This window comes from Mastigoproctus giganteus, chromosome 2 (genome assembly GCF_048544385.1).
Source record: "Mastigoproctus giganteus isolate SK-2022 chromosome 2, ASM4854438v1, whole genome shotgun sequence".
Lineage (NCBI taxonomy): Eukaryota > Metazoa > Arthropoda > Arachnida > Uropygi > Thelyphonidae > Mastigoproctus > Mastigoproctus giganteus.
In genome coordinates this window covers 111,047,761-111,070,554 of record NC_143576.1, presented here as the reverse complement: position 1 = coordinate 111,070,554, position 22,794 = coordinate 111,047,761, and the positions used below count along the sequence as shown (strand labels likewise).

Sequence of the window (22,794 nt, the reverse complement as noted above, 5' to 3'; positions counted from 1 at the left end):
TCATGGCACCAGTTTTGACAAACTCTGTGGTGGTTTAGGGTTAATGGGTAAACCACTGGCTTCCTTGTGTAAACTCCACTTGAATTGAGCTCTCTTAACAACTCCACATGAATTGTGCCTTCTTAACACAGTCCAGCTGGAATTGTTTTCACCTGTGGCTGCAGCAACTTCAAGAGACAGTTGATGACAGGATATCATAGGGTTCCATCTTGCTGTTAGAGCCAGATAATGATCCGTTCTTGTTGCCGTATCCCTGGGGCAATCTTGGCCAGCTCTTCTTGTAAAGGTTCCTGTCTTCCAAAATTACTTCTACAGTGCCGAGACAATGCTGCATGACATATTAAGCCAACCTAACACCTCCACCTGAGACTGCCCAGCTTAAAGTCATCCAATTGCCTGGCATTTCAAAGAATCATCTAAATGAAGATGACTTTTCTTCCTAAGTATTGAAGATGTGGCTATTCCACTGAGCAAGCCAAAAAAAAAAGGTCGCAGCCCGTGGTTTTTATATAGGCAGGAATAATTTGCATAATGTGCATCTCGATAAGGTGATAGATCGATTTCTATTGGATACACAGACTTTGCGTGCCAGGATGCCTATTATACCAAATATTCACCTTTGACGACACTTTCACAGAAAAACATTCATAAAAAACATTTTGTTCTGTAAATTTTGTTGAGCAGTGTATAATGAGTTCCAGCAAATGATATTACAATTTGCTCGGTCTCATTCATTGATAGCATTGTTTAGTTTCAAAGCACTGAATCCATTTTTCAAAATTTAATAAACAGATATACTTCATTGATGGCCATGCCAGAGGAAATCACTTAAATCAAGATGATTATACAATGAAAACTTACATAACCAGAGCATATCCACCAGGAGCAAAGGTTGATAACGTTGTAGAGCAGATATCGTCTTTTAAGGGCACAAAACATGATATTATTGTACACGTTGGCACTAATGATATTAAGAGTAGGAGACCGGCAGAATTACTTAACAAGTATAGGCCAATGTTGAAAAAAAGCAGCAAGTTAGGGTTGAATTTGAAAGTGTCTGCAATTCTGCCCAGACATATAGGAGGGAGTATATGATGAGACCCTTGTCGAACAATTCGGTCCTGGAGAGATTGTGCAAGGCTCAAGGGGTAGAATTTTTCTCAGCCTGGTCTGTGCTTTTTAACAGAAGAGACTGCTTCTACAGGGATGGGATACACTTAAATAGAAAGGATGGAAGAATTGCTGATGCTATCGAGGCAGTGCTAGGTGGGTCGAAAACTGCTAGCTGGGGGGGGGATATACGGACTAATAGATTAACAGCAGCTGCTGGGAGAGGTGTAAGTGATTCCTGCACTGCTTCTATTGGAATGAGCAGCAGCCTGGAAAACAAGGAGCAGGGGATTCAAGATATTGCTGAGAGTTATTATTTAATGTATTTACTTGTTTACATGAAACAGTAAATACATGGGCTGTGTTAGGGGAGCCAAGAATAGGAACAGGTGCATGTATACTCGCGAGTACACCAATGCTCGGAATTTGGTATATAAATTTGATGAATTTAAGGTGTTGGTCAAAACATAAAACACAGAAATTGTTCGGACAGCAGAGACGTGGTGTCACACAAATATAAGGAATGCAGAACTGGAATTTCAGGAGTACAATGTGTACAGGAAGGACAGAAAGGGACAAAGGAGGGGTGTTATGCTATTAGTTAAGAAACACATAAAATCCAAGGAAGTACAGCCAGTCGACATGGCTGTACTGTGCGGTGTTGAGTCAGTTTGGTGTTTTTTTTTTTTTTTTTTTGGAAGTTGTTGGCGCATCAGCTTCTGTGGCCATAATGCACCTCCCAAGGTTTTTGCAGTACTTTGATCCAAGCCCAAGGCAGGATTCGAACCCGAGACCTTTGGGTTGCCAGGCAGGCACTTTACCCACCCAGCTAGCCCTGTCGGCCAGTTTGGTGTGACAAAAGCACGGGGAAAGCAAAATTGAGAGAGTAGGAATGTGATATAGGCCTAATGACTGATGAGTATAATAAACAACAGTACAGAGAAAGAGAGTGAGCCAGTAAATCAGAGTGTCTTATTATAGGGAATTTTAATTTCCCAGATGTTGATTGGAATTTGTGCGTTGGTCACTCACAAACTAGTAAGGCTTTTGTGGATTTATTGGATGACTGTTTTCTACAACACTATGTTCGAGAGGCAAATAGAGAGAGTAATACTCTTTATCTGATTATCAGAATCTGCAGATAAAAGAACCACTAGGTGGTAGTGATCACAGTGTGCTGAAATGAGATTTGATCTTTTCTTTTTTTTTTTTTTTTTTGTTAGTTGTTGGCGCATCAGCTTTTGTGGCTATAATGCAATTCCCAAAGTTTTTGCATTTTACTCTGATCCAAGCCTGAGCCGGGATTCAAACCGGTGACCTTTAGGTTGCCAGGCGGTCAGCTGGGATTTACTCAAAGAGGTACCTAACATCAGGGGTAAAGGAAAGAGTTTTTTGCTTTAATAAAAGTGATTAGCATTAGTAAAGGCATATGATGCAAGAAAGCAAGCTTATGCAGCATCAGCCAAAAAAAAAAAAAAAAAAAAAAATCTCCCATTTCACCCCTCCGTTCGTTCCAAATACCTGTCCAGTTCAGCCTTAAATTTATTTAGGCTATCAATTTCCACAAGAAAGGATGGAAGTCTGTTCCACCAACCAACTACCCGCTGGCTAAAGGCAAACTTCTGCACATCTATCCTACATCAACCTTTCCTCAATTTGAATTTATGCCATCTCAGATGATTATTCTGAGCAAGAGGCAGAATCCCATCAGCATTGAGCATGCTCAAACTATTCAATGCTTTATACACCTCAATCAGATCACCTCTCACGTGTCTACTCTGCAGACACTGTAATTTGCAAAGCCTTTCTTCATAAGAGCAACCCTTTGTTCCATTCACTAATCTTGTTGCCCTTCTCTGCACTCACTCCAGCAGCTCTGCATTCTTCCTAAAATGAGGCCTCCTGACCTGTATACAGTAATCAAAGTGTGGCCTGACCATTGCCTTATACAAGGGGATAATCACCTCCCTATCCCTGCTAGAAAAATTCCTGTATATCATTGACAAGACACCATGAGCTACTATTGCAGCCAGTTTGCACTGCTCAGAAAAACTTCATATCTGCCTGCATAATTACCCTCAGGTCCTTTGCGTTCTCTACCACTGTCAGTGTAGTACTACAGAGTTGATACATTACTCTGGGGTTACTGCTTCCCATATATAGTACTTTACATTTGTCAATGTTAAACTTCATTTGCCACCGCTCAGCCCATCTGCTCAACTATCCTAGTTCCTGTTGGAGCAGCGCACTGTCATTAGTGTCCTTAACAACCCTGCCAACCTTATCGTCTTCAAACTTGGACATTAAGCTTGATATACCATCATCAATATCTAAAAATATAAAAACAACAATGGACCCAACAATGAACCCAGAGGGACTTCACTAATAACATTAGTCCACAATGAGCAGTGTCCATTGATTACCACACTCTGTCTTCTCCCACTCAACAATTCCTTTATCCATAGCAGCAATTTGCCTCCAATACCAAACTGCTCCAATTTGTGTAGCAGTCTTCCATGTGCAACAGTATTAAAAACCTTTGTAAGATCCAAATATATGCTATCAAAGTTATTCCCTGCATCCAGTTCCTTTGTGACCACATCATAGTATCCAATCAAATTGGTCAGGCAAGACCTTAACAAAACCATGGTGTCGAAGCTATAACTGAAGTCCTGTCTAGATGATCCTGCAGTGCTTCTTTAACCAGTGCCTTCATTAAATTTCCAGGAACAGAAGTTCAAATAACAGATCTATAATTACTTGTGTCACTCTTCGATCCTCCTTTCTGAATTGGGGTCACATTTGCACATCTCCAGTCAATGGATATCTCCCTCAGTACAAAGAAGCTCTCATAATTATGGCTAAGGGTTTGCTTACTTCTTTGTTGCCTCCTTTAATATAACTGGATAGATCCCATCCACCACGGGTGCCATTTTTATGTTTATCTTCAACAATTTCTCCTCCACTTTCCTCTCAGTTATTACAAAATCATGTAGCTCACTGCCAGAGTTTAACTCACTTCTGGCATTCCCCTCGCTGAATAACTCCTCATAGGTGAATGTAGATGCAAAATACTCATTTAGTTTGTTAGCCACCTGAGCAGGATCATCAACAGTTGAAAATGGGAACCCTCAATATCCAGGGGACCAAACTGATTCATCACTTTTCTTCTAGAGTTTTCATAGGTAAAGAACTCTTTGCTGTTTTTCTTTGCATCCTTTGCCAAAGATTTCTCATAATCTGCCTTTGCCTGCCTAATCTCCCTTGTGACTTGGTTACAGGCCAGCTAATATTATAATAGGCTTCCATGCACCCATTATTTTATATGTATCCCATGCATTTTTCTTCTCCACCATATGTCTCATTAGTTCATCTGACATCCATTTAGGCCTAAACCTTAAACAATATTTCTTAGTTGGTATGTAAAGCCTAGTAGCTTCAGAGATAAATTCTTTGAATGCTTCCCATTTTTAATTTGCTGTTGGTAACATCATCCGTTGGTCCCATTGTATAGAATTTAAATACTGTCTCAGACCACCACAGTCACCTTTACGAAAGCAAAAACACTTCCCTTTACTCCTGATGGTAGTTACCTCTTTGAGTAATCCCACTTCAGCACACTGTTATCACTGCCACCTAGTGGTTCCTTTATCTGCAGATTCTTAATGCATGAAGAATGACTACTGATAATCAGATCAAGAGTATTACTCCCTCTAGTTGCCTTCTGAACATGCTGATTCAGAAAACAATCATTCAATAAATCCACAAAAGCCTCACTAGTGTGTGTGTGTGTGTGTGTGTGTGTGTGTGTGTGTGTGTGTGTGTGTGTGTGTGTGTGTGTGTGTGTGTGACCAACCCAGAAATTCCAATCAATATCTGTAAAATTAAAATCCCCCATTATAAGACTCTCTGATTTACTGGCCCACTCTATTGATGTTTTGAGAAATTCCTCAAATTCATTACATTTATTTACCAAACTCCTAGCATTGGTGTAAATGCAAGTATACATGAACCTGTTCCTATTCTTAGCTACCCGAGCACAACCTGTGTGTTTACTTGTACCACAGTGACTCCCAGCAGTCTCTGAAATACTCTGCATCTTGTTTTGCAGGCTGCTGCTCATTCCAATAGAAGCAGTGCAAGAATCACTTTCACCTCTGCCAGTGGCTACTGTTAATCTGTTAGTCCTTGTATCCCCCGAAGCTAGCAGTTTTCCGAACGACCTAAAATCATTTGATAGCATCAGCAAATATTCTTGCACCTTTTCTATTTAAGTGTATCCCATCCCTGTAGAAGCAGTCTCTCCTGTTAACAAGTACAGACCAGGCTGAAAAAAATTCTACCCCTTAAGCCTTGCACAATATTTCCAGGCTGAATTGATCAACAAGGCTCTCATCATATACTCCCTCCTATCGTGTCTGGGCAGAATTGCAGACACTTTCAAATTCAACCCTAATTCGTGACTTGTTTTCAACAGTCACCTGTACTTGTTAAGTAATTCCACCAGTCTCCTACTCTTAATATCATTAGTGCCAACGTGTACAACAATATCACCATTTGTGCCCTTAAAAGATGATATCCGCTCTATAACATCATCAACCTTCCCTCTGGCAGACATACCAGCCACACCCTGATTATGTGGTCCGAGACAGTATTTAAATTCTATATGGTGGGACCACCAAATTCAAAATGGGAGGCATTCAAAGAATTAATCTTGGAAGCTACTAGGCTTTTCATATAAACTAAGAAATATTGTTCAAGATTTAGGCCTAAATGGATGTCAGATGAACTAATGAGAAATGTTGCAGAGAAGAAAAATGCATGAGATACATAAAAATTAACAGGTGGCATGGAAGCCTATGATAGATATAAGCTGGTCTGTAACCAAGTCACAAATGAGGTTAGGCAGGAAAGGAAAATTATGGGAACTCCTTGGCAAAGGTTGCAAAGAGTTCTTTACTTATGTAAACTCTAGAAGGAAGGGGATGAATCAGATTGGTCTACTTGATATCGATGGTTCAACTGTTGATGATCCTGCTCAGGTGGCTAACAAACTAAATGAGTATTTTGCATCTACATTTACACATGAGGAGTTATTCAGGGAGTGGAATGCCAGAGGTGAATTAAACTCTGGCAGTGAGCTAGATGATTTTGTAATAACTGAGAGCAAAGTGGAGGAGAAATTGGTGAAGATAAACATAAGAAAGGCACATGGGGTGGATGGGATCTATATAGTTATATTAAAGGAGGGAGCCAAGGAATTAAGTAAGCACAACCTTAGCCATAATTATGAGAGCAACGTTGGACTCAGGGGAGGTAGCCATGGACTGGAGATGTGCAAATGTGACCCCAATTCACAAAGAAGGATCCAGGGGCTACACAAGTAATTACAGACCTGTTAGTTTAACTTCTGTTCCAGGGAAATTAATTGAGGCGCTGGTTAAAGAAGCACTGCAGGATCATCCAGACAAGACTTCAATTATAGCTGGGACACAACATCGGTTTGTTAAGGGGAAGCCTTGTCTGAAAAATTTGATTGGATACTATGATGTGGTCAGAAAGGAACAGGGTGCAAAGAATAATTTTGATATCATATATTTGGATCTTAGAAAGGATTTTGATACTGTTGCACATGGAAGACTGCTGCACAAATTGGAGCAGTGTGGCATTGGAGGCAAATTGGTGCTATGGATAAAGGGGTGGTTGAGGGGGAGATGACAGAGAGTGGTAATCAATGGACACTGCTCATTGTGGACTAATGCTATTAGTGGAGTCCCTCAGGGTTCAGTGTTGGGTCCATTATTGTTTATATATTTATTAATGCTATTGATGATGGTATATCAGGCTTAGTATCCAAGGTTGCAGATGATATGAAGGTAGGCAGGCTTGTTAATGACACTAATGATAGTACACTGCTGCAACAGGATCTAGAAAAGTTGAGCAGATGGGCTAAGAGGTGGTAAATGAAGTTTAACATTGACAAATGTAAAGTACTACATATGGGAAGCAGTAACCCCAGAACAATAACCTCAGAAAGATTTGCAGCATAAGCCAGAAGCTTCCTTGCACCACGCGGCCATTGCTAATACTAAAATACTAAACAATATATCAACTGTGTAGTACTACACTGACAGTAGTAGAGTACGAAAAGAACCTGAGGGTAACTGTGCAGGCAGATATGGAGTTTTCTGAACAGTACAGATAGTCTGCAAGAGTAGCTCATGGTGTCTTGTCAATGATATACAGGATATCTAACAGGAATAAGGTTGTCATTATCCCCTTGTATAAGGCAATTGTCAGGCCACCTTGAGTACTGTATACAGGCCTGGAGGCCTCATTTGAGAAGGATGTAGAGCTTCTGGAATGAGTATAGAGAAGGGCAACAAGATTACTGAATAGAAGAAAGGGTTGCTCTTACAAAGAAAGGCTTATGTTTTGGAAATTACAGTGTCTGGAGCCTAGGCACCTGTGGGGTGATCTGACTGAGGTGTATAAAGCTTTGAATGGTTTGAGCATGCTCAATACTGATGGGACTCTTCCTCTTACTCAAAATAATTGCCTGAGAGAGCATAAATTCAAATTGAGGAAAGACAGTTGTAGGATAGATTTGTAGAAGTTTGCTTTTAGTCAGCGGGTGGTTGATTGCTAGAACAAACTTCTATCTATCGTTGTAGAAGTTGATAGCTTAAATATATTTAAGGCTGAACTAGACAAACATTTGGAGCAAGTAGATAGGTGAAATGAGAAGGTTTTTTTTTTTTTTTTTTTGGCTGATGCTATATAAGCTTGCTTTGTTGCATAATGTGCCTTTACTAGTGCTAATGATCTGCCAAATTTATAACATTTGTGGCCACTAACGACACTCAAGGGAAAGCAGTTAATTTTGAAGGAATTCTTGATATGATACAGTCATGAAATTCTTGACATGGTACAAGAAGATCCAAGAACAGACAAGTACCAGACAAAGTACTACTTTGCAGATTCCCCATATGTTTACATACATTCTTTAGTGACAGGAAGTGTATCCCCATTTATTTGCAATCACTGACTCCAGAAGACTAATCTCAATGACAACAGTCCAGTGAATGGCTCCACTGTTGTTATGCCAAAGCCCTGAATTTTTCAAGATGGTTATTACTTACTGACAAAGTGAGGTTTCTGCATGATTGAATCATCATTATTTAAGAAAAGATGAATGGAAGGAAAGAAACTCTATAGAGTATTATCATGTTATTGACAAAATACAGTACACCCTGCTAGCCGGTCGGCTGTGTAAAAGGGGTGAAAGCAATCACTTGCTATAATAATAAATGAATTTAATAATAATAATAATATTATTGTACCGGTCAGCTTCTTTGTTTTCCAATAATACATTATTCACAGAATGTATCGCACAACGATTCCAGGGGCAAAAACCCTTAGAAACCATTTAAAAGTTTTTAGTAGGAAAATAATATAAGTACTAGGAGCAGGATAATTAGTATTAATATACATTTAGATATGATGAAAAACTTACAGCTATAATATAGCATGCCACATATTACAGCAACTGCACTCATGTGAAGTGCATACTGCAATACGGAAACATGGCATTTAACATGTATGGTATTGTATTATGTTTATGAAACTAGTTCCTATTCAAAGTTTATTTCAAGGATTCTTGCTTAAAATGATAATCATATATAAAGAGTGTAACAGACGTGTGGAACAAAGAATCAAGAATCTTTCTAGAGTACACGATATTAAAAAAAGAAAAGAAAAAAGTTCCATAAACATATGGCTGAAGATGCTTTATTTCAAAGTAAATGCAGATGAGATAAATGCATATGCATATGTTAATACATATTACAACAACTGCTTCTACAGGGATGGGATACACTTAAATAGAAAGGGTGCAAGAATATTTGCTGATGCTATCGAGGCAGTGTTAGGTGGGTCGGAAAACTGCTAGCTTGGGGGGATACAAAGACGAATAGATTAACAGTAGCCACTGGCATAGGTGAAAGAGATTCTTGCACTGCTTCTATTGGAATGAGCAGAAGCCTGAAAAACAAGATTCAGGATATTTCAGAGACTGCTGGGAGTCATTGCGGTACAAGTAAACACATGGGTTGTGTTAGGGTAGCTAAGAATAGAAATAGGTGCATGTATACTTGCGTGTACACCAATGCTAGGAGTTTAGTAAATAAATTTGATGAATTTGAGGTATTGCTCAAAACAGCAAAGGCAGATATTGTTGGGATATCAGAGACTTGGTGTCACACAGATATAAGGAATGCAGAACTGGAATTTGGGGAGTACAACGTCTACAGAAAGGATAGACTGGATAGGAAGGGAGGAGGGGTTATGCTATTAGTTAAGAAATACATAAAATCCAAGGAAGTGAAGCCAGTGGACATCGCTGGACAGTGCAGTGTCGAGTCAGTTTGGTGTGACATAAGCATTGGGAGATCAAAATTGAGAGTAGGAGTGTGCTATAGGCCTAATGACTCTGATGAGTATAATGAGAAACTGTACAGGGAAATAGAGTGGGCCAGTAAATCAGAGAGTCTTATAATGGGAGATTTTAATTTCCCAGATATTGACTAGAATTTCGGGGCTGGTCACTCACACACTAGCAAGGCTTTTGTGGATTTATTGGATGATTGTTTTCTACATCAGCATGTTCGGGAGGCAACTAGAGGGAGGAATACTCTTGATTTGATTATCAGCAGTGATTCTTCATGCATTAAGAATCTGCAGATAAATGAACCACTAGGTGGCAGTGATCACAGTGTGCTGAAGTGGGATTTACTCAAAGAGGTAACTACCATTAGGGGTAAAGGGAAGGGTTATTGCTTTCGTAAAGGCGACTACGATGGACTGAGACAGTATTTAAATTCTATACAGTGGGACCAACTGATGATGTTACCAACAGCAAATGCAAAATGGGAAGCATTCAAAGAACTTATCTTGGAAGCTACTAGGCTTTACATACCAACTAAGAAATATTGTTCAAGGTTTAGGCCTAAATGGATGTCAGATGAACTGATGAGGCATATGGCAGAGAAGAAACATGCATGGGATACATACAAATTAACACATGACACAGAAGCCTATGATAGATACAAGTTGATCTGTAACCAAGTTACAAAGGAGGTTAGGCAGGCGAAGGCAGATTACGAGAAATCTTTGGCAAGGGATGCAAAGAAAAACAGCAAAGAGTTCTTTACTTATGTAAACTCTAGAAGGAAGGGGATGAATCAGATTGGTCCACTTGATATCGATGGGTCAACTGTTGATGATCCTGCTCAGGTAGCTAACAAACTAAATGAATATTTTGCATCGACATTCACACGAGGAGTTATTTAGCGAGGGGAAAGCCAGAGGTGTATTCAACTCTAGCAGTAAGTTAGAGAATCTTGTAATAACTGAGAGTAAAGTGGAGGAGAAATTATTGAAGATAAACACAAGAAAGGCACCCGGGGTGGATGGGATCTATCCAGTTATATTAAAGGAGGCAGCAGAGGAAGTAAGCAAACCCTTACCCATAATTATGAGAGCTTCCTTGGACTCAGGGGAGGTACCCACAGACTGGAGATGTGCAAATGTGACCCCAATTCACAAAGGAGAATCAAAGTCTGACACAAGCAATTATAGACCTGTGAGTTTAATTTCTGTTTCAGGAAAATTAATGGAGGCACTAGTTAAAGAAGCACTGCAGGATCATTTAGACAAGACTTCAGTTATAGCTCGGACACAGCATGGTTTTGTTAAGGGGAAGTCTTGCCTGACCAATTTGATTGGATACTATGATGCAGTCACAAAGGAACTGGATGCAGGGAATAACTTTGATATTATATACTTGGATCTTAGAAAGGCTTTTGATACTGTTGCACATGGACGACTGCTGCACAAATTGGAGCAGGTGAAATTGGAGGCAAATTGCTGCTGTGGATAAAGGTGTAGCTGAGGGGGAGAAGACAGAGAGTGGTAATCGATGGACACTGCTCGTCGAGGACTAATGTTATTAGTGGAGTCCCTCAGGGCTCAGTGTTGTGTCCATTATTGTTTTCTGTATTCATAAATGATATTGATGATGGTATATCAAGCTTAATGTCGAAGTTTGCAGACGATACAAAGGTAGGCAGGGTTGTCAAGGACACTACTGACACTATGCTGCTGCAACAGGATCTGGAAAGGTTGAGCAGATGGGCTGAGAGGTGGCAAATGAAGTTTAACATTGACAAATGTAAAGTACTACACATGGGAAACAGCAACCCCAAAGCAACGTATCAACTCTGTGGTACTACACTGACAGTGGTAGAGAATGAAAGGGACCTGGGGGTGGTTGTGCAGGCAGATATGAAGTTCTCTGAGCAGTGCAGACGGGCTGCAAGAGTAGCTCATGGTGTATTGTCAATGATATATAGGAATTTTTCTAGCAGGGATAAGGAGGTGATTATTCCCTTGTATAAGGCAATGGTCAGGCCACACCTAGAGTACTGTATACAGGTCTGGAGGCCTCATTTCAAGAAGGATGTAGAGCTGCTGGAACGAGTGCAGAGAAGGGCAACAAGATTAGTGAATGGAACAAAGGGGTGCTCTTACGAAGAAAGGCTTAAGTTTTGCAAATTACAGTGTCTGGAGACTAGGCACCAGCGAGGTGATCTGATAGAGGTGTATAAAGCATTGAATGGTTTGAGCATGCTCAATGCTGATGGGATTCTTCCTCTCGCTCAGAATAATCACCTGAGAGGGCATAAATTCAAATTGAGGAAAGACAGACGTAGGATAGACGTGCGGAAATTTGCCTTTAGCCAGCGAGTGGTTGGTTGGTGGAACAGACTTCCATCCCTTGTCGTGGAAGTTGATAGCCTAAATAAGTTTAAGGCTCAGCTGGACAGGTATTTTGAACGAACAGAGGGGTGAAGTGGAAGTGGTTTTTGTTTTTTTTTTTGGCTGATGCTGCATAAGCTTGCTTTCTTGCATCAAATGCCTCTACTAATGCTAATGCTAACTGTTTACATTTGAAATGAAATCTCTAAACCTGGACACAAAATATCCAGATGCAGATAGGAAAAGACAGAATCATCACATATTCACCATTTGGTTCTCTAAATGACATGTTTTAAAGATGTTTGGTATCAGTTTAAAAGAAGGTATATATACCCTGATTCTTTGTTTACTTATCAGTAAACAATGAAATGGTTTTTTTTGCCTTCTGTCAATCATGGCTGCATTGAGCTATAGTGAATATGTGGATATGCATCTCACAGCCACACTCAAAAAACATTGGAACACTCTTTATGATGAATTCTTTTAATCTACAAGGAAGCCAAATGCTGAAACTAATAGATTATTCTCAACAACAACAACAACAGTCACTTGTACTTGCATCAGTGACTGTTGCAAGAGAAGACCTGGAGCAGGCCATAAGAGAGTGGCTATGCCTTCCCAAGATCGATGTTTGAAATGGCTATGCCTTCGTAATTGCCATGCTAGTGCTTCTGATCTAAAACTGGACTTTGAGATGGCCTCTGGTGTTGAAACAAGTCATGAACTATCCAAAGACGGCTTTCTGAATGTGGTCTGCATGCCTATCTGCCTAAGAAGAAGCCTTTGTTGACCCAACAAATGAGGAAGCGGTGACTTGCTTGGGCTATAATGCATGTTTCGCGGACAAAAGAGCAATGGGACAATGTCATCTTTTCTGACAAATCAAAATTCAACCTGCATGGTTCAGATGGGAAGCGATATGTCAGAAGACGAAAATCAGAGGCATACCATCCTGACTGCATAACGCCAACTGTAAAGTTTCCCACCGGTCATACAGTCTAGGAATGCATAACAAGCAAAGGGGTGGGGCAAATTAAGTTTATTAATGGAATGGTGAATGCAGAAGCCTACACTGCTATCTTGGAGGAGTGTCTGAAACCCGTTATTAGGGATCACCATACAGACATCCAAGACTGCATTTTTCAACAGGACCCAGTATCTTGCCACACAGCAAAATTGGTAAGTTTTATACTATTTAGATTTAATGAGGGTTTGTCTTCTTTTCTCACAAGGCTTAAAGCATACTTACACCAATGTTTTCCCTCGTTTTTCTCCCTTAAGGTGCAGTCATATCTCAGAAATGCTGGCTTACAGTGTTGGAATAGCCCGGCAACAGTCAAGATTTAAACCCTATTGAAAATTGCTGGTACATAATGTCATCTAAAATTGCTCAGAAGAAGCCAACAAGTAAGATTCAGCTGCAAGAGAGCATTGTAAGGATGTGTACCACAAAATTGGGCAACCGTATATCCAGAAGTTGATTAACTCTATGCCAGATCGTTCCAAGGCTGTAATTGCAGCTCAAGGACGAACAACAAAATACTGAGGACTTATTTTGCTGATTTACAGTACATAATACTATTATGTTAACTTGTCATTTCAGTTTGATTGCCATTTGCATGAGTTCACATATTTCCATTAATTACACATTTTACCCTTTGAAAAGATATTTATGGCAATTAGGTATATCAGATGGAGATTTCTTTTTATTGGATTTCATTCAGAGAGATATATATCCCATCTAACAAATGCATTTCGAACATTTTTGCAACCCACAATGCAGCGCAAAACACATTATTTGCAAAATTTACAAGTGATGCAGTTTTTTGTCCGCCACTGTATTTTCCTCTAAGCATTCAGTGCATTATTATTGATGTTTAGTTAATTGTAAATCACCTTTTCTTATCCCAATTAACTGGTCAAGCCTAATGCCACCTTCTGGGTTGCTACAAAACGTGCTGCTTGGAAATAGAATTCAGATGTGAGATGTACGCAATGAATCACCCACCTATTTCAGGCATGTGAAAGCCCAAATTGATGCTGTCTATCTCTTGGGGTAGAGAGGTCAAGGTGGCTTCACTGCTTGGCAACTACATTTACCAGATGAGAATCATTGAAAATGTGGGATAATTTAGAAAGTTCAGCATTTTTCCACATTGGACTTCAACACACTCTAGTGTTAGCCTGCCTGCCAAATGATTCTGACCACTGCTGGAATTTCTGAATGTGTTTAATGGACATTAAAGTAAGACCCTTGTATCCACAGAGGGGGGGGATACATTCCAAGACCTACCATGGATGGCTGAAACTGCAGATATAAGCGAACAACTGCTAACCCCATATATAACATGATTTTCTTGTACATACATACATACATATAATAAAGTTTAATTGATAAATTAAACACACAGTAAAATATTATCAACATTAAATACAGTAATAATAAAGTACAGCAGACTCTCAATTTACCAGGATTGGATTAACCGGTACACTTCAAGACTCCAAATTAAAAAAAAAACAGAAATCATAAAATCCAAGTATTAACTAGAAGAGGTATAAACAGATATTTTGCAAGTCATAAATAAGCAACAAGGACCAACATTATAAGTTGTCATTGGGAGATTAGTGTACCTATTATCTTGCAACCCCCACTGTCTTCACACCTACTGCTCAAAATAAAAAATAATAAAAAGAGACTAAATGTTTAGTTTGATTTAGTGCGTCGCATCGATTGTTGTGTTCTGTCGTACTGCAAAAGGTCAAATTTTGTTTAGTTAGTTGTGTCAGGGATGTCAGAATTTTTTTTTTTTATATTAACTATTTTTTATTTTTTTGTTTAGAAATCGCAAAAATGATGGGCAAATGCAAGAGTTGTGCTTTCAATTAAACAAAAACTTGAAATTATTCAAAAGTTTGAAAATGGTGTATCTGCTAAATCTCTAAAGAACCCTTATGTTGGTAATCAAACCATACACAACATTTTAAAAAATAAAGGGAAGCTATTCGATTTAAAATTGACATAGTAAAAAATAAAGGGACACATTGCATTGGACATGCGAGTAGTACGTGTTAAGTTTTTTGGTTTTTTCCATGGTTAACCACGGGTAACTGAATCAGTGGCTACCGAATCAGCAGATACAGGGGCATAACTGTATTATGATTGGCTGATTCCTTATCCAAGTTCAGGAATGATGCTTCAAACAGCTATTGTGATTGAGTGACTGATTTTTTAATGATGCATGGGCAACTTAGGACATGATGTACACACTTGCTAAATATTTATTTATGCAATTACCGTGAAATTAAGAAATTTTGGCTAAATGTTTATAGAACTCCCCATCGCTACTTGGAGATGGAAATATATCCTTAATGTACTGCTACTAAAGTATCATTATGTACATTAGTATTCGAGGTGTTGTCAAACAACGTTACCTACAAAATCATTTTGTAGTATATGTTTTTGTAATTAACCAAGAAAAAGTCATTTGACATTTTCTTGGTTTACCGGAAATGTTCTTATTGCCCAAGCTAACTTGTAAAGTACTAGAAAGATACAGTTCTATTACATGATATGCACTGTTATTTGTATAAGGTAAAACTAAAGTTGTCTCAAAACAAAATGCAATTTTGTAGTTAATGTTGTTTGACATTCAACTCTTGTATTAGTATTAAAATGAAAAGATGTAAGCAAAGTTTATGCCTAATATCTCACTTTAAATCTCATAAGCTCTCCACCTATACAAGGCCAGATGCCTTTTCTATTAGCTGATTATTCTGCAACAAAAAGCAAATTTTTCTTATATTCAATCTATGACTATCTTTTCTTAATTTAAATGTGATCCCTTGCATTGTCCTAAAGAAAGACAGAAACTATGTCTCTATCATTAATTTTCCTGACCCATTGAAGGCCTTAAAAATTTGGTCAGATTTCCCACATACACACTAAGTTTTAAAAGTTTGTAGCTTGCACAACTGAAATCTTTTCTAGTAAGAACATTTTTTTTGCATCCATAACTAATTTTCAGCTGTCATTTTTATTTTTACTCTTTTCAAGCAAGTTTTATCAACATCAAACTTAGACAATAAGCCTGATATACCTTCATCAATATTAATAAATACTGAGAAAAATAGGCACAGCACTGAACACTGGGGAACTCCACTAATAAAATTAGTCCATGAAGAGCAGTGTCCAATGATAACTACTCTCTGTCTTCTCCTGCTCAACTATTATTTTATTTACAGTGTATCCACTCCTAATACATACTGTTCCAATTTGTACAACAGTCTTTTATGTGGAACAATATCAAAAATTTTACTGAAATCTAAGTATATGATGTCAAAATTATTTTTGCATCCAGTTCTTTTGTGACTGTGTCATTGTAACTAATCAGATTGGTCAGACAAGATCACCCTTTAACAAATCGATGAAGTTGGTCCACTACTGACATCAACATCCCTTTAAAATTACTTGCATGAATAAATGCAAAATAACTATTCAGTTTGTCAGCAACCTGAGCAAGGTCATCAACTGTTATACCATTCATATCTAGTGGACCAATGTGATTCGCCCCTTTCCTCCTAGTGTTTACATTAATAAAGAAGTCCTTCTACTTTTCTTTTCTTTGCCAGAGATTCCTTGTATTCATCTAAGCTTGATTAACCCATTTTGTGACTTGAATCTGCATCATTTATGTCTGAGTGGCACCATGTCTCCAATATCCCTACACCATTCATATTAGATGACCTACCAAGGAGTCAAAATTCATCAAATCTGTTTACTACTTAGCATTAGTCATGAAAAAGTTTGGAATACCTTACCTAATGGAACTTAACTCCTTACTCTCTATGCATGATTATGGTTAAGGTGTAATTAAATTGGAAAGAGAGATGAGCATTAAAAATTTAATAAAATGAAATCCTATAGAGGAAAGTGACCCTAATCTAATTTGTTATCGAGGATTACCAACTGTAGTACCAACTGTGTGGTACTACACTTAAGGTAGTAGACAATGAAAAAGACCTGGGAGTAATTGTGCAGTCAGATATGAAGTTTTCTGAGCAATGCAGGCAGGCTGCCAGGGCAGGTCATGGGGTTTTGTCAATGATATATAGGAATTTTACTAGCAGGGAAAAGGAGATGATTGTACCTCTGTATAAGGCAATGGTCAGGCCATGCCTTGAGTACTGCATACAGGTCTGGAGGCCTCATTTTAGGAAGGATGTAGATTTGCTTGAGCTTGTACAGAGAAAGGCAACAAGATTGGCGAGGGGAATGAAGGGATCCTCTTACCAAGAGAGGTTTAAGTTCTGCAAATTGCAGTGGCTGGAGACTAGGCACCTGCGCAGTGATCTGATTAAGGTGTATAAGGCCTTGAATGGGTTGAGCACGCTGAATTATGATTAATGCTGAATTCAAATTAAGAAGACAGACGTAGAATAGATGTGCAGAAATTTGTCTTTAGCCAGCGGGTGGTTAATTGCTGGAACAAACTTCCATCTGTCGTTGTGGAAGTTGATAGGTTAAATAAATTTAAGGAGGAACTGGACAGGCATTTGGAGGGAATGGTGTGATTTTTTTTTTTGGCTGATGCTGCATAAGCTCATACACTTGCTTTCTTGTGTCACATGCCACCACTACTACTACTGCTACTACTATTACTCTGTATTTAAAACCATGCTGCAAAACCAAGAGTTTGAAGGGCAAACTTTTGTAAAATGTCATTAGTTGGTTTTAGTAATAAAAAGAATGAGTATAAAAAATATAACAGTCTTATTTTCCATGGTGCAACTTGGACATGTGCATTTGGAATTTTATATTGTTTAAGTTCCATATTAATGAAAAGGTTGTAGGTAGATGTAGCACTGAAGATTAAAAACTGTGTATTATGTTTGAACCATTCTAATGCTAATATTTCATATGTGGTTAATTTATAAACAGAAGATAGTTTAACTAATGTTATGGCAGAGTCAATCTGAGGTTGGTGGGAAGTTAATTGGGCATGCTGGCTGAGTTCAGTTCCATGCTATTATATATGTAGATTGACTTGGTGAAAATGAGCTCTACTATTGGATATGTTAGAGGAGCCATATTTTACTGTGGTACTACCTAAATAACATGTATTACATTCCTGTTGGCAAGGGACTAAATACATTATCATGTTAGTGTATCGAATACCATATCTGAAACTGTCTTTGTAATTATTAAAGTATGTGCTAATTTTATTATACGATGAGAAAACTAAAGTGAGGTCAGTGTTAGAGAACAAGTTTTTAAGTTGCCTGACCAGTTGACAATGATAAGGTAGAACTATTTTTATATTAGCGACTGACTTGTTTTATTGCAGGAGGATTCTTTAATCTATTTTCTGATTTATAATTTCTTGAATTAGACTATATGGTATTTCCTTTTTGAAAAGGCATTAGTTAGGTATTGTAACACTGTTTGTAAATCACTTTCATCATGGCAATATTTTATTGCATTATAAATCTGTGTATATAAAACAAATCTTTTAACACTGGACGATGTGAATAAAAATGTAAAAATTTAACTGTATTTGTCTACTTTCTATAAGTACAAGTTTTCAATTGATCATTATGCTTAAAATTTTTTTTATGATTAAAAAAATTATACTATTATCTTGTTCTAGATAAAGTATATATTTTTTTCTATGGTGAACTGAATTAAATTTTGAGAAAAGGTTGTATATAGTTTGATTATCAGAAATTATAAGGATATCATCAGCATAACAGAAGAATAATTTAACTGTGGAAGGTTAAGAATTTGGTCTTCTGTAGAATCTATGTATAATCTATTTATTATCCCCGTAAGCCAGCAGTTTTCTGACCCACCTAACACTGTCTTGATAGCACTGGCAAATATTCTTGCACACCTTCTCTTCAAGTGTGTGCTATTCCTCCAAAACGTCTCTCTCCTGTTAATAAGCACAGACCATGCTGAGAAAAATTCTACCTTATGAGCTTTGAACAGTCTTTTCAAAGCCAAATTGATTGACAAGGCACTCATTAGCATTAGCATATGATGCAAGAAAGCACGCTTATACATCAGCCAAAAAAAAAAAAAAAAAAAAAAAACCTTCCCATTCACTCCAAAAGTTTGTCTAGTTCTTCCTTGAATTTATTTAAGCTAACAACTTCCACGACAGATAGAAGTTTGTTCCAGCAATCAACCACCTGCTGGCTAAAGGAAGATTTCTGAACATCTATTCTGCAACTGTCTTTCCTCAATTTAAATTTATGCCTCCTGAGGTGTGTAATCATATATTCTCTCCTACTGTGTGTTTGGGCAGAATTGCAGACACTTTCAAATAGTGGGTGGGGGGAGTTCAAAAGTTGAAGTTAGTAATTACAAACCTGGAAGACTGACTTATTTCCTGGCTTGACTTATTTTCATCAATGTTAATTGACTTATTAACATTGAAGTCACTCATTAAAGAAGTTGTGCAGGGCCATCTAGACAAGAATACATTTATAAGGCAGTCACAGCAAGGGGTGATCTTGTCTGACCAATCTAACTGGATACTACAATGCAGTAACAAAGGAACTGGATGAAAAATATAATTTTGACTTCATATCTTTAAGTTTCATAAAAGCTTTTAATACTGTTCAAAATAAAAGGGTGTAGTACAAATGGTACCATTTTTGTGGTGGAAAGTAATGCTCTCAATGAAAGGATGGTTTTATGGCAAAAGACAGATAATGGTTATCAACAAGCATTGCTCTTCTCAGACTAGTGCTACTAGTGGAGTCCTACACAGTTCAGTGCTGGGCTCATCGTTGTTTTCAGTATTTATTAATAATATCAATAAAGACATAACAGACCTAATCTTAAGTCCTTGGTCCTTGAGGTTGTCACAGACATTCTCTCAGATATGCCAGTCAAGTTGCTACCTGGTAGTCTAAAACGCTGACGGAACTGATATTCGGGTGACATTCAAGTCAAGTGGACCCAATTTTGGTGAAGTCCGGACAGTCTGTGACAACCAAATCCTCTGCTTGCACCTTCATGATGGTGGAACTGTTAGTAATCCTGGGTATAACCTCCATGCACAAGTACATGGTGGGTGACCAGCCAGGTGTGAACAAACATAAGCAGGGGTCGAGGTATGCCGTCCACACCACATGGAGGAATGCCGCCCCTCTATGTTACCAGGCAGTACTAGGTGGTAGATGACTCTAATCAACCGGTGAAATACCACCACTTTGCTTATTGGAGGCTTGAAGTGGTGGAACCCATGTTTAGTCTCTAGAGCTAAGTTCCAGTCAACCCTTCCCTATCTCTTCCATCATGAGTATGATTGATGACTTTTGAAGTTATGATGAACATCGTGGCGAGATCCAATATTCCTTACATTTCGAGGGTACAGCTCTAAAACAGTGTTCGTAGGTCGGCTGCTAGTTAGTACACTGGACCGAACCTATTGGTAACTCTCTAGGAGGCTTCGGGATCAGCTAGTGTATAATCTTGCTACCTCTACTCTGCCAGATAGCGACTGGAGATAGTCCGAGTAGTGTGCATGCGGGGAGCATTGTCGAGGCCACATTATGTCAAGGATCTGGGTATATTCTTACCATGTGTACGCCATACCCAAAAATTTCGTTACTTCATACAGCATGTCCTACCCACTTTTTCTTATTTTGACAATTTATGGTTTAACAATTTCTTGGTTTGACAATTCATGGTGTATTGAATACACCATGAATTGTCAAACTAATAGAGCAAGCTTATCTGTGAAAAGATCTAAACCTCCCAAGCACTTCCTAATTCATTTCACAAATATACGTGGTCTCAATTCTAATCTAATTGATGTCCATTTCCACTTGCAGTCTGCCAAACCCCATGTACTTTTTCTGACAGAATCTCAGTTATCGGTTGATTCAACTACTTCTTACCTCAGATGCCCAAATTATTCGCTGTATGATTCCTTTTTACCAGAAATGTGGTACTTGTGCATATGTCCATTCTGATATTCCCTGTCAGAGACGTGGCAATTTGGAATCTACTCTCTTTGATTTTCTCTGGCTTAAAATCTCTCTACCTCATTGTGTAAAATTCATCTGTTGTCTCTACCGTTCTCCCAACTCCACTAATCACTTGGAGCTTTTTGACCCAGCTGGTCGAGATGCCGAGGCTTTTTCAATTACTTATGAACAACCTTGCACAGATTATTCATTTACCTACAAGAATACCGGACAATCCTAATCATACAGCCAACACGCTTGACCTTTTTCTCACAAACAACCCTTCTAAGTACACAGTCGAAGTGAGAGGTCCTTTTGGCACTTCAGATCACAACATGGTGATTGTCTCTTCCCCAATGGAGCCTTTATCTCATAGCTATTCTCATCCTTGTGTTGTTTGGCATTACCAAAATGCAAAATGGGATGACCCGTGAGATTTCTTTTCTTTGGTCGAATTACTGTTTAAAAACTTCTGATGTCAATGTTTTCTCAGATCGTATCAGTGAAATTATTCTGGCAGGAATGGAATCCTTTATCCCACACTCCACTTTAAAATCTCGTCCTTTATCTAAACCTTGGTTTTCCAAAAAATGTGCTAAGGCAAGAAAAGAAATGTTGCATATCATAATTGGCTTGTTTCTAATTCTCCAGTTTCATTTTCTGCGTACACCAAAGCTCGCAACAAATGTAAAGCAGTTATTAATCAATCCAAATTAGAGTTTGAACAGGCTAAGAGTAGAAAAATTGCTTCTTACCCTAATGATAGCCGAGCATTCTGGTCTCTTGCCAAAGCTATTGGCCGCAACTTGTGCCCATCTCTGCTCACACCTCTCTCCAAACCAGATGGTTCTGTTGTCACTTCAGCCAAGGATAAAGCTGACCTGCTAGCATCCCATTTTTCTTCCAACTCATATATTAATGATCTGGGGAAAACACTTCCCACCATTCCCAACATGATCCATTCAATGCCTCCTGTGGTCTTCAGTCAAAAGGATGTCAGAAAGATTTTGACGAATCTTGATGCTAAGAAAGCTCCAGGTCCTGATGGTATTTCTCCACTTGTTCTCAAAACCTGTGCTCCTGAACTTATGCCTATTCTTTGCCGCCTTTTATCACTTTCTTATTCCAAAGGTGTTTTTCCTTCTGCTTGGAAATTTGCTCATATCCAGCCAGTTCCTAAAAAGGGTGACAAATCCCTCCCATCCAATTATCATCCCATTGCAATTACTTCTACTCTTTCTAAAGTAATAGAGAAATCAATTAACTGCCAACTCTTAAACTACCTAGAAACCTTAAGTCTGGTCAACTATCACCAGTATGGATTCCATCGGTGTCGATCCACTGGTGATGTTCTGGCTTATGTTACCCATTTGTGGACTAATTCAATGGAAAGGTTCAGTGAAACACAAGTAGTTGCTCTTGACATATCAAAGGCTTTCAATCGTGTTTGGCATAAAGGTCTTCTAAACAAGCTTCCATTTTTTGGTTTGCCAACTGTTTTTAGTAATTGGTTATCCAGTTTTCGCTCTGATCGCTCACTGACGGTGATAGTAGATGGCTCTCTGTCTTCTAACTTCTCCACTAATGCCAGTGTCCCCCAAGGTTCAGTTCTTTCCCCCACTCTTTTTCTCTTGTTTATTAATGACCTTCTTCCATTGACTGGAAATCCTATCCATAGTTTTGCCGATGATAGCACATTGCATTCCACTTTCCACTTTGAGAAACCTTGCCCTGTTCAATCAGCTTCAACTTCTGGAAAATCTGCTACCAATTCCTTAAATGCCAATCTTCAGGTAATTCTCCAGTGGGGCAAAGACAACTTAGTTCATTTCAACCCTTCTAAAACTCAGTCTTGTCTTATATCTCACAAAAAAGATTCTTCTGCTC

The 22,794-nt window shown here is 38.5% G+C and overlaps 1 protein-coding gene across 1 annotated transcript in view; it reads right to left on the bottom strand.

The window, feature by feature from the left end:
• The window catches only part of LOC150089496 (dynein beta chain, ciliary-like), a 1,205,440-nt gene that overhangs the window by 818,725 nt on the left and 363,921 nt on the right, over positions 1-22,794 (bottom strand).